Source organism: Passer domesticus, chromosome 10 (genome assembly GCF_036417665.1).
Source record: "Passer domesticus isolate bPasDom1 chromosome 10, bPasDom1.hap1, whole genome shotgun sequence".
Lineage (NCBI taxonomy): Eukaryota > Metazoa > Chordata > Aves > Passeriformes > Passeridae > Passer > Passer domesticus.
The window spans coordinates 4,408,261-4,418,788 of NC_087483.1; the positions used below are offsets into that span (position 1 = coordinate 4,408,261).

Sequence of the window (10,528 nt, forward strand, 5' to 3'; positions counted from 1 at the left end):
AGGGATGAAATCCCAGCAGGGGCTGATGGACTGCAGAGCTGCTGGGACAGATCCGGAGATAAAAGGAGAGCAGAGCCCAGCCCATCACCTCTGGGGAGCCCTTTTTGTTCCGGAGGGGGAGGAGGCAATAAATGAAATGCTGGAGTGACCTGAGGGGGATCCCAGAATCCCAGAATGGCTGGGGTGGAAGGGACCTTAAACTCACCCAGTTCCATCTCCTGCCGCGGGCAGTGACACCTTCCACTGCCCCACGGTGCTCCAAGCCTCATCCAGCCTTGAATGGATGCATGGATGGATGGACACAAGCAAAATATTGACCTGTTCCCTAGAGGGAAAAAAAAAAAAAATTAAAAAAATTATATATATATATATATATATATATATATATATATATATATATATACACTCCTGGGAGAAGCCCCCACTTTTCCTATTTCCACAAAAATACCAAATGAGTGGGATAACTCTGCCTCCCCACCACATTTCTGCAAAGGGAACTGTTAAATTTGGTTTATATCTTTATATTGTAGCTCTTTAATAATGGCCTCGCTGTGGGCTGGGAACTCAGGGCAGTAAAATGTAAAATGTAGGTTTTCCCAATGGCAAAAGCAGAAATATTCCTGGTGTCCCAGGCCTGGCACTAAATTCCCTGTTCATAATGTACATCTCCACCATCCTCAGCATTTCCTGGTGACTTGTGCTTGGCTGGCTTGGACACACTGAGGCACACACTAAATTATTTGGAGAGCAGAAATAAAAAGCACCTCAAGGTCTTCCAGACTGAAGGGGAAAAAAAAAATTCAGCCTTTTCTCCATGGAAAACAGAGATGGAAATTTGCTCTAATCAGCACAAGACTTTTATTCAGGGTTCATTAGAACTTTTTTTTTTTTTAATTTATTTTTATGATGCCAACAGGACAAGGAGCCCAAGCTCTGCCTGAAGGAGCACACTGGGCAAAACCTCACTTGGTGAATCCCACGGTCAGAGGAGCTCTTGGGTGACCCTGTGGCTTTATGTCCCCTCTGGTGAGGGACCATGGAGACCCTGAGGAGGTCAGGACTGACCACAGTGAGTTCTGTTGTGCCTGTGCCAGTGGATATCACTGGGAAAAGGTGAGCTAAGGCACTGGAAAAGCTGGAGATGGCCTCTCCCAGCTCCTGATGAAGGATGGCCTCCTTTCCTGCTGGGGAAAGACCCATCCTCTCCTGGGCTGTGGTGCTTTCCTCTTGCCTCAAGGATCTGGACAACAATTTTCACATGTCACCTGGCTCCTCACAAACCTTCTCAGGTGGATGCTGTGAATTTTGGGTGTGGTGGACACCCGGAGCTAGGGAACCTCCCAGCCCAGGGGGACACAACCATCTCCTCAACTCGTTACCTTCCACTCCCCTCTAGTGGTTATGGAGCCCGTGGTGGAGCCAGGGAGGCTGAGAGGAGCCCGGTGGTGCAGGGAATGGCTTTTTGTTCATCCTCGATGCCATCTGAAGGGCACAGAGGGCTCCTGCTCAGGGCCAGTGAACCTGTGTGACACATCCTGGGCTGAGCCAGGGTGGTGGGGATGAGGGGCACACCCTGCCCCTTCCTTTCTTTGAAATAAAATAGAAATAAATTTAAAACATAAAAGTAATTCTCTTCTCTCCTTAAAGAGAGAAACTAGAAAAATGTAACTACAATTGGCTACAGGGCATTAACCCTGCTGTCCCCATCTCTGTCCCCACCTCTGTCTCGGGCCCGTGACAGTCTCAGGGGTCGGTTTTGTTTGAGGGCTGAGCGTGGAGAAGGAAGATGTTGTTAATCTGATGCCCTGGCCTCAGTTCCTGGTGCTGTCAGCTACCCAGAGAGTGGGAAAGGAGAGGATGAGAGCAGAGCTGAGATGGGATAATAAATATCAGGCAAGGACCCTCCTCAGTCCCTCCGTTGTCATCCCGAGAGGTTCTCCCGGAGCTGGCGCTGATCCTTTCTGAGCCAACACCCCTGGGCTGGTGTCTGCTCCTTTCTGAGCCAACACCTCTGGGCTCGTGTCTCCTCCTGGCTGAGCACTCCCTGAGCAGAGGGCAGGGAGCATCCTGAGATTCCACTCCGGAGCTCTGACTTTGTTCTCCCCTCCGTGATCCAGCAGAGCTCGATCTGAGGCACCCCAGTGCTGGGGAGCTCCAGCCCAGCCCCAGAGTGTTCAGCTGGTCCAGGTGGTGGTGGAGGGACCCAGAGTGATCCCCCGGCTCCTGCCCCAATATTTCACCAGCTGACAGCAGGATTTTGGTGCACTCCCACGGGCATCTCTGCTGGGATGGCAGAACCCTGCCTCCAGGGATGGGGGAACAGCTGTCCTGCCTTCACAAGGAGGTGCTGGGACAAGCCCAGCCCTGGAGAGGCACCCACAGCTGTCACCCCCATCATCCTTGGGGACATGTCCTCTGCCAGCCCTCCTGGGGACCACCCCATCCAAGGTGGCTTCCCTGCCACCACGCTGTCCCCAACCTTTCTCCCAGCACGGGTCTGAGGGTCCAGGGACCTTCATGTTTGCTTGAGAACTGAGATTCCTCTTTTCTTTTTTTTTTTCCCCCCTTTGGAAGTTGGGAAGTTTCCAGCATGAGTCACTGCCCGCCTCCCGTCCGTAATTAGCGCGCTGGGAGTTGTGAGGATGACTTTGGGGTAGGCTCCTAGAATTAATCAAAGTGTCTTCCACATTTCAGTGCAGCAAAACCATCATCCGGCCAAATCCCTCCTGACTGGCACAGCCCTGTCCCAGTCCCTCTGCCCTTTCCTCCTCTTTATTTTCTGTTCTTGGTCTCTTTTATCCTTCCCTCTTAGCGGCATTTCCCACAAATAACTCGTAACCTCTTTTCCCCTTGCATTTGGCAGAGCCCTTCTCAGGGAGGTTTGTTTGTTTTCTGCTTTCTTTTCCGGGTGTCCATCATTGTGTCGCTGTGGTCGGGAAGTTTGGGCTTTGTTTTGTTTGGTTCGTAGGCTTTTGACATGTTAAACAACAGGATGGTTTCACCATTTGACAGTAGGAAAAAAACCCCAGTGATCCGCCCCACTGCTGCTTTCAACTCCCCATTAAAGCCTCTGTGGTTTTAATTGCTTTCAGGATTAAACAAACGTTTTAAGGATTAAAAAAAAAAAAAAAAAAAAAAAAAAAAAAAAAAAAAAAGTGATTTTGAGCATTTTCCCCTGTCTGTTGGTCACCTTGCTCTGTAAGAGCCATGTGGGTGGAAGAGCTCTGGTTGCTTTGCTGATGGGAGCTCCATGCATCAAATCCCAAATGGTTTGTGTTGGAAGGGACCTTACGGCTCAACCCAGGTGGGCAGGGACACCTTCCACCAGTCCAGGTTGCTCCAAGCCTCATCCAGCCCGGCCTCGAACACTTCCAGGGATTGGGCAGGAGAGAGAGAATGAGACAGATCTGACAGGGGAGGTTCACCAAATAAATCTGTTTGACCCTTGCCTCGCTGAGCTAAAAGCTTTAGGTTTAATTCTCATGAAATCCAGAATCGCCTTTCCTCTGGAATCTGCATTTGAGGGCAGTGCTGCTGAGATAAAAGGCACACTGCAGAAAAGGCTGGATTTTGGGATTTAGCAGTGCAGGTAGGAATGCTGAAAGCTTGGAGGGGGCTGGTTGCCATCCGGTATTTTTCCTTGTGATGATGAAATGTGTCTTTCCTGGAAGCAGAGTACAGATCCCTCGTCTTTTGATAGCTGTGCTATCTTGAATTCCTCCTGGATGACTGGCAAGTTCTTAAAGACAAACTTGAGAGTCGGAATTTTGTGTTCCCTCTTCATTTATCCAGCTCTGTTTTCAGTTCTCAGGGTGTACTTAGATACACAAGCCTTGGCTTTCCTAACAGCAAAGCTCCAAAAACCTTGAAACAATGATTGAGGGTGAAAAGTGAAATGATGGAAACTTCTGGCAAACCAAAATTAAAAAAAAAAAAGAAAGAAAGAGAAGCAGAGAAAGAAGATACATTCTTTGTAAAGGGGTATTTCAGTCAGTCTGAAGTTAAATATTTCACTTGAACAGCAGTTTATATTGTAAAATTTCTTTTTAAAATCAGAATTTTCATTTAGAGGCACTTCCAATATGCCTTCTTAGTTTTTTTCCTGATTTTGCTGTTGTTAAACACTCCATGAAATTTCTGCAACTGTTGTGATTTTAGAAGCAAGCTTTCAGGAAAGCATCACCCTCCCCTACTTGCCCCAGGCTTTTCAGATCTTCCCGAATCCCCTGCAGCATTCACCAAAAAATGAACTGCTCCCTGCAATCCAGGAGCTGCACATCTGCAAACCAAATTTCACCTGCAGGTGAATAAAGCCGGGGACAGAATCAGAGAGTCGAGGAGTTAATGAAGATGATTTTTGCACCATTTTGGGCAAACATCTCCGTCCAGCAGCCTGTAACACGTGCTCAGACACAAGTGTACACCTAAATCCTATCTGGCACGTGCTGGAGGCACTCTGCTGAGTTGAGGCCTTGAGTTTTAGCCTCCTAAAAAGTCTTGGCAAGCCATGAAATGTGCTTAAAGACCAGAAATGGAAACACGTCGTCGCTGGCAATAACCTCTCGGTTCTGAGGGATGTTCGTTTTACAGGTCAAAGACAGATGGGAAAAATTTATACAATTCCCAAATAACAATGGGAAGGAACCTTTTAATCTGAAACAGCACTGTGGGGCTGGGTCCTTCATGGGTTCTGGATGCAGGGGCTGCTAAACCTGGCTGGGAATGGATGTGCCCTGATGGATCACTGGAGATCCACGGGATCCACCTGCACCTGCAGGAGCTCCAGAGCCACTGAGGGCTTGTGGCTGAGCCCTGGCCACCTGGTGCATCCCTTGTGCTTCCTCCAGAGCCAAGATCCAGAGGCACCCTGGCAGAGCCAGCGGGACTCTGAGGGGAAATCTCTGTGCCAAGTGCTCTGCAAACACCTTGGCAGGGGGAATTTGGGGGGAGCCAAAAACATGACAGGGCTGGACAGGCCTGGAGTGCATGTGGGAGGTACAGGGTGGGAGGGAGGGAGGCTGGGCAGTGCCTGGACAGGGCCCTCAGGGAATTCCTGCCCTCCCTGTGGGGCTCATCCCCACGTCCATGTGTCCGAAGGAGTCGGGGCAGGTTGCTCTCCATCACAGCCCTTGGGGTTTGGGAAGGAGCTCACTGGAGTTCAGTGCTCCACTCTGAAGGATAATGGGAACATCCCAGCCAGCAGGGCTTGGTTTGGGATTCTGAGCACCCAAAGGAAACCCCAGGCTCCTGATCTGTTCTCCCCCCTGCTTGTCATTTGGCTCCGCTTCAGCTCCAGGCTGTAAAAAGCAGTGGAAAAATGACATGAAGGAGCCTGACTGCACATCCCCTGTGTCAGCTGACCCCAGAGTGGCAGGGCCCTGTGGACCCTTTATTTTTATCCTGGGCTGGGATTGCTCCTCAGTTTTGCAAGTGTTGGAGGTTGGGGACTCTGTGACTTCCAGGACAGGATGCAAGCCCAGAGTGCAGAACCCACCCTCTGCCAGGGACCAAAATCCACAGCCTGATTCTCCTCCAGGTTCAGGAGTGTGTTTGTGCTGGTTGACCAGACGGTCCTGCAGATCCTGGAGGGGATGACACAGGCAGGGGCTGTGTTCCAGCCCTGTTTCCAGCAGGAAAGCAGAGTAAGGTACAGTGGTTTCAGCTTCTGAGCTGAAATCTAAATCTCAACCACTGCTGCTTTCCTTAGGGGAAAAAAAAAACCAAAACCCTTCCTGTGGGATCTTCTGTGGCACCAGGAGATGCTGTAGGGTGGAAGTGGTGCAGGTGGTGCATCCTTTCACTGATTTATTTATTTATTCATCCGCTGGAGGAAGCGGCCCTTAAACCCACCGGTGTCTCTAGAAGGGATCCTGGTTTAGATCCAGACTTGGACAATGCCAAATTTGTCCTTTTCCCAGTGTTCTACCTTCCACCTCTCCTCCTCCTCCTCCTCTTGATTGCGGCTCTATCCACACGATGGCACCAGCCCCCAGGCACTGTCCTTCAGCCTGAGCTGGGATGGGGCTGGGGATGATCCAGGGAGGGGGGGAAGTTTCCTTGACAGCAATCCAAGAGGGCTGGAAAGCAGAGACAAAGCAGCAGTTTGCTCCCTGGCCAGGGTGATGCAGGAAGATCACAGAATGGTTTGGGGGTGGCTTGGAAGGGACCTCAAAGCCCATCTCATTCTCTCCTGCCATGGCCAGGGACACCTTCCACTATCCCAGGGTGCTCCAGGCCCTGTTCCAACCTGAACTTGAACATGAACCACACAGCTCAGAAATCACCCCGGGGCTGGGTTTGAGCAGCCAAACCTTTTAAACAGTTCTGAGGTTACCTAAATCACCAAATTCTTTCTCCATGCCAGCTGAGCTCTGAAACTTCCCTGGAAGCGGGAGGGCAGAGCCCTGAGAACCACTGCTGGAAAAGTTCTGTAAGAGATTTCAGGAGCAGTAAAACAATGTTGGGGCTGAACTTTTTGGTGGTCTCAGAGAAATCCACAGAAACAGAGGGGTCCAGGACAAGGAGAAACACAGATGATGCTGTGCACTTTGTCTCAGGCAGTTTGGGTTGCTCTTTTCTAGGGCATGAACGAGTCCAGGCAGCCAGTCTGCAAGCTAGCTGCATCTCCTGCTTTTTCCCCTTGTTTTCTCTCCAAAGCAAAGCAAGCACATGTGTTTCAGACAGTGGAGTTTGGTTTTGCACTTTCGAGCCCCTGGCACGTGAAACAGGGCCCTGATCCTGTGGGAACACAGGTGGCAGAGCCATTAAAACCAGGCAGTGGGACCAAGAGACAACTGTGGGGTTGCACCTCTCTGCCACCTTTATTTTTCTAGCACTGGCAAATTGAGGCATGAGGCAGGATCCTGGCCAAACTTCCCAAAAATCTTGTGACTCGGGGTAAGAAGGAGCTGGTTGGGGGAATGAATTACCCCTCTTCTTAAAGAGAATGCAAAGTAGGGGGGAGGCATCTTGGTGGTACTAAATGAAAATGTGTGAGGAGGAGGAGGAAGGTGGAGGAGGAGAAGGTTTTGTTTAGAAGTGAAATCATCAGCTCCCAGCCCCACCTTTGGCTCCCCCGACCCCAGCACTGATGAAGGGGAAAGGGTCTGGCTGCTCAAAGAGGTCACAGCTGAGGCTCAGGGGCTGAGCTCTGCTCACAGAGCTGAGCCAGAGCTGGCTGCTCCCAGCCCGGGCTGGGGCTGGACGTGCCCATCCACCCCCGACAGCAGCCTGTCCTGCAGCCACCCCTCACATCTGAGCTTCTGTCCTCGTGTTCTGCTCATCCCAGACCACTGTGGAGTGCGTGGAGTGAAAGGCCTGCAGGTCTGATGGACATTTTAAGGAATGCTGGGGAGTGTGGCCAGGGAAGCTGTGGTTGCCCCATCCCTGGAAGTGTCCCAGGCCAGGCTGGATGGGGCTTGGAGCAGCCTGGGATAGTGGAAGGTGTCCCTTCCACTATCCCAGGCTGGGATGGGATGAGCTTTGATGTTCCTTCCCACCTAAACTGTGCTGTGATTCTGTGAATTTCTGGCAGGAAAGAGCAGCTTCTAACAACATAAAATCCCTTCTCACCAACACGGTGCTCCTGCAGTGTTTGCCACAAAAATGTTGTCCTATTTGATTTAATTCTATTTTAATGCAGTGCTAACAAACATGGGCTTAGCAAGGCACTGCTGAAGTCCTGGTGCAGAGCAGAGTTGAGCAGGAATGAAATGATCACCTGACATATGGATACATGGAAAATGACTTGGGGCCTGTAGGAGCCGTCCATCTCCACCCTGAGGTCTGCATGTGTGGTCTGGAAGGGGCAGGCTTTGCCTTCCTTCCCGTCTGTACTTCATGCTAATCCTCTTCTTCCTCTGCACCTCTCTCTTCCTTCCCACTCCTGCTTCCGTTTCCTTTTTTTGTGGTGTGACTCCAGGAGGGACAAACCTCACCTCAGCCCTTATGTGAGAAGGCTGGGGCTCGAGATTTGGTGGATATTAATTCTTCTGCTGGCTTTTACCTGGTCCAAGTTGCCCAAGCAGTTCTGTCTCCTCAGACCAGGATGTGCTGTGGTGGCAAATGAAGCACAAGCCCAAGCCATGGCAGGAGGAGCCCACGGGCCACCAGCTGCTCCAGTGTCCCCAGAGGTGGTGGTTGCACACAGGATGCTTGGATGTCACTGCTGGTGATGACAATGCCTGCAGGGAGAGAGACCCAGGCAGTAACTCCCGGGAGCATGTTCGTGCTTCAGCCAGCTCCTCTGACTCCCTGTACCCCAGGGGAAAAAAAAGAAAAGGGAGAAATAAAAAGCAACTGACAGAATCCCACATGAGGGGCTTGGGATGCCACCAGGAGACCACCTTGGATGGATCTAAAGGGTGGCCAAGTTTGGCCTGGCTGTGGCTGACCCTGGGTGAGGCAGGCCCCACCAGACTCTGCCAGCTTTGGCACTGGTGTGATGTCCCAGGAATGTCTCTGTGCCTGCCCCTGGATCCCTGGAAGTGTCCAAGGCCAGGCTGGATGGGGCTTGGAACAACCTGGGACAGGGGAAGGTGTGCCTGCCCATGGCAGGGGTGGGACTGGATGACCTCTAAGGTCATCTCCAACCCAAACCATTCCATGATTTATTGGTGAGAAGAACTGTAGCCATGGGGAGGTCCCTGCCCAGCATTTTGGGTCCAGCACCCCACCAGGGCTGTCCTGCCTGGTGTTTGAATGGATACATCCACCATGAGTGTTGTCCCATGCCAGCTGGTCCCTCGCCCAGCTCCTGCTGAGCTCCCACCCAATCACTAATTTGGGAAAGCAAGCTACGGCCTGGCAGGGCCCCTCTGAACCAGGGTTCTGCCATAAGGGATGTTAGGAAACTCCATTATGGATCTCCCTGCCATGTGTGAAGCAGGAATGGGGTTTTTTTCCATCTTAATGCCCAGACAGCTCCAAAGACGTGATGAACTGCAAACGACCCGCGGAGCCCATTGTCTCCAGGAGCTGGTGACAAAGCCATAGCGACCAGGCAGGGATGTCACACCCGGCTGGAAAACAATGATGCTGGAAGTGGTGGTGTGAGGCTGGGAACGGGGACAGTCCCCTTCGGGAATGGGGACAGCTCCCTTCCAGAGCTGGGGCGGGAAGGAGGCACCTATGGTGGCAATTTGGGGAGCCCAGAGTGAGTCCCCAGCCTCACGCTGCTTCAGCATGGGAGCAGTTTCACATCCCTCATCTGGAAGCACATGCTCGGGCCGTATCCATCATCCAGGCCAGAGCAGGGATGAGGGAGGAGAGCCCTTTTGTAAGTGTTGGCCGGGAGAAATATGACTTATCTTGGAGAAATGAATCATGTTTCAGCGAATGCTTCCTGCAGAAATATTTTTCTCACAGCCTTTGTTCGGGGTTTTGGCAGATCTGGAGTTTGCTGGCGTTAGCAAAAGCCATCCCTCCCACCCACTGCTCCTGGGGCTGGAGTAGGAAATAAGGAATAAAGGCAGAGGGGACGTGGAAGGCTAAATCCATCACCAGTGCCTGCAGCAGGATGTGGAGCTTAGAGGAGAATTTCAGAGGAGATCCTGGGATAAAGCCCAGCAGAGCCGGGCGCTTGGCTGCTCTTGTGGAGGTACCTGTGCTGGGCAGGCAGCTGGGAATTCTGACACTGGGACAAATCCCTGCCGGGTGCCGGGGCTTGCTGGAAATCAGTTCCTCCTTCCTCTCCTGAAAACCAGCATTTGGGAGGGGGAAAGGGCGGTGTCTCCTCTTGCTATGTGTGGTTAGCCCCAGAAAATGAAAAAAAAAAGAGAGAAAAAGCCGTGTTTTGACATGCAAATCAATCCCGAGCTCCTCGTCTCCTTCTCCAAAGGCTTTGACAGAGATCCTGTCTGCCTTCCCACCATTCACAAACATTGCTCTGGGTCACAGCTCGGGAGGGGAGGGAGGAAAAATGTCCATCTTGGTCCTGGAGAACTTCAAGGATTTTTCTTCCCAGTGGTAGGGAATTTTTCCTGGGAAGGCAATTTCATTCCTGGGCCTGGTAGGCTCCCTGATCATTTTAAAACAGACCCCTGAGGGGAATAAGGCCTTTAAAAGCTCCATTTGCTCCCAGTCATTTTACACAGTAACCCAAGCTGAAGTGAAGGATCTTTATTTAAATGTGAATTAAGCCCCAACCTTTCCCTTTACTGCGTTATTTTCCTTTGAGGTTTACTTTGATATTATTTCAAAGTCTTGAAGCTAACAAAATGCTGGCCCATATTTAAAATGACAGGAGAGTTCTGGAAAAAGATTTAGGAGGCAACTAAAGTCTTTCAGTGCAGGGCTCCGAAACAGGACAGGAAATCATAAAAGGGCTGAGTGCACTTTACCAAGCTCCAGACAAACCCTGAGACTACAAAGGCGAGGGGAATGGCATCGAGACCACAAAGAGCACCAAGGTGCAGCTGAAAAACCTGGAATTGTTCCGTTAAAACGCGGGCAGAATGCTGGCAACAATGGAATCATGGAACCATGGAATGGCTTGGGTTGCAGGGTGGTTGAAGATCACCCCATCCCA

General features: G+C 51.2%; 1 long non-coding RNA gene across 1 annotated transcript; it reads right to left on the reverse strand.

Moving 5' to 3' along the window:
* Positions 1-3,502: 3,502 nt before the first annotated feature.
* Positions 3,503-10,469, reverse strand: LOC135308464 (uncharacterized). Its single transcript, XR_010368892.1, has 5 exons — positions 10,341-10,469; positions 9,603-9,739; positions 8,006-8,183; positions 5,851-6,077; positions 3,503-3,864 (listed from the first exon to the last, which is right to left on the reverse strand). It is a non-coding gene; the product is annotated as an uncharacterized LOC135308464 (long non-coding RNA).
* Positions 10,470-10,528: the final 59 nt, after the last annotated feature.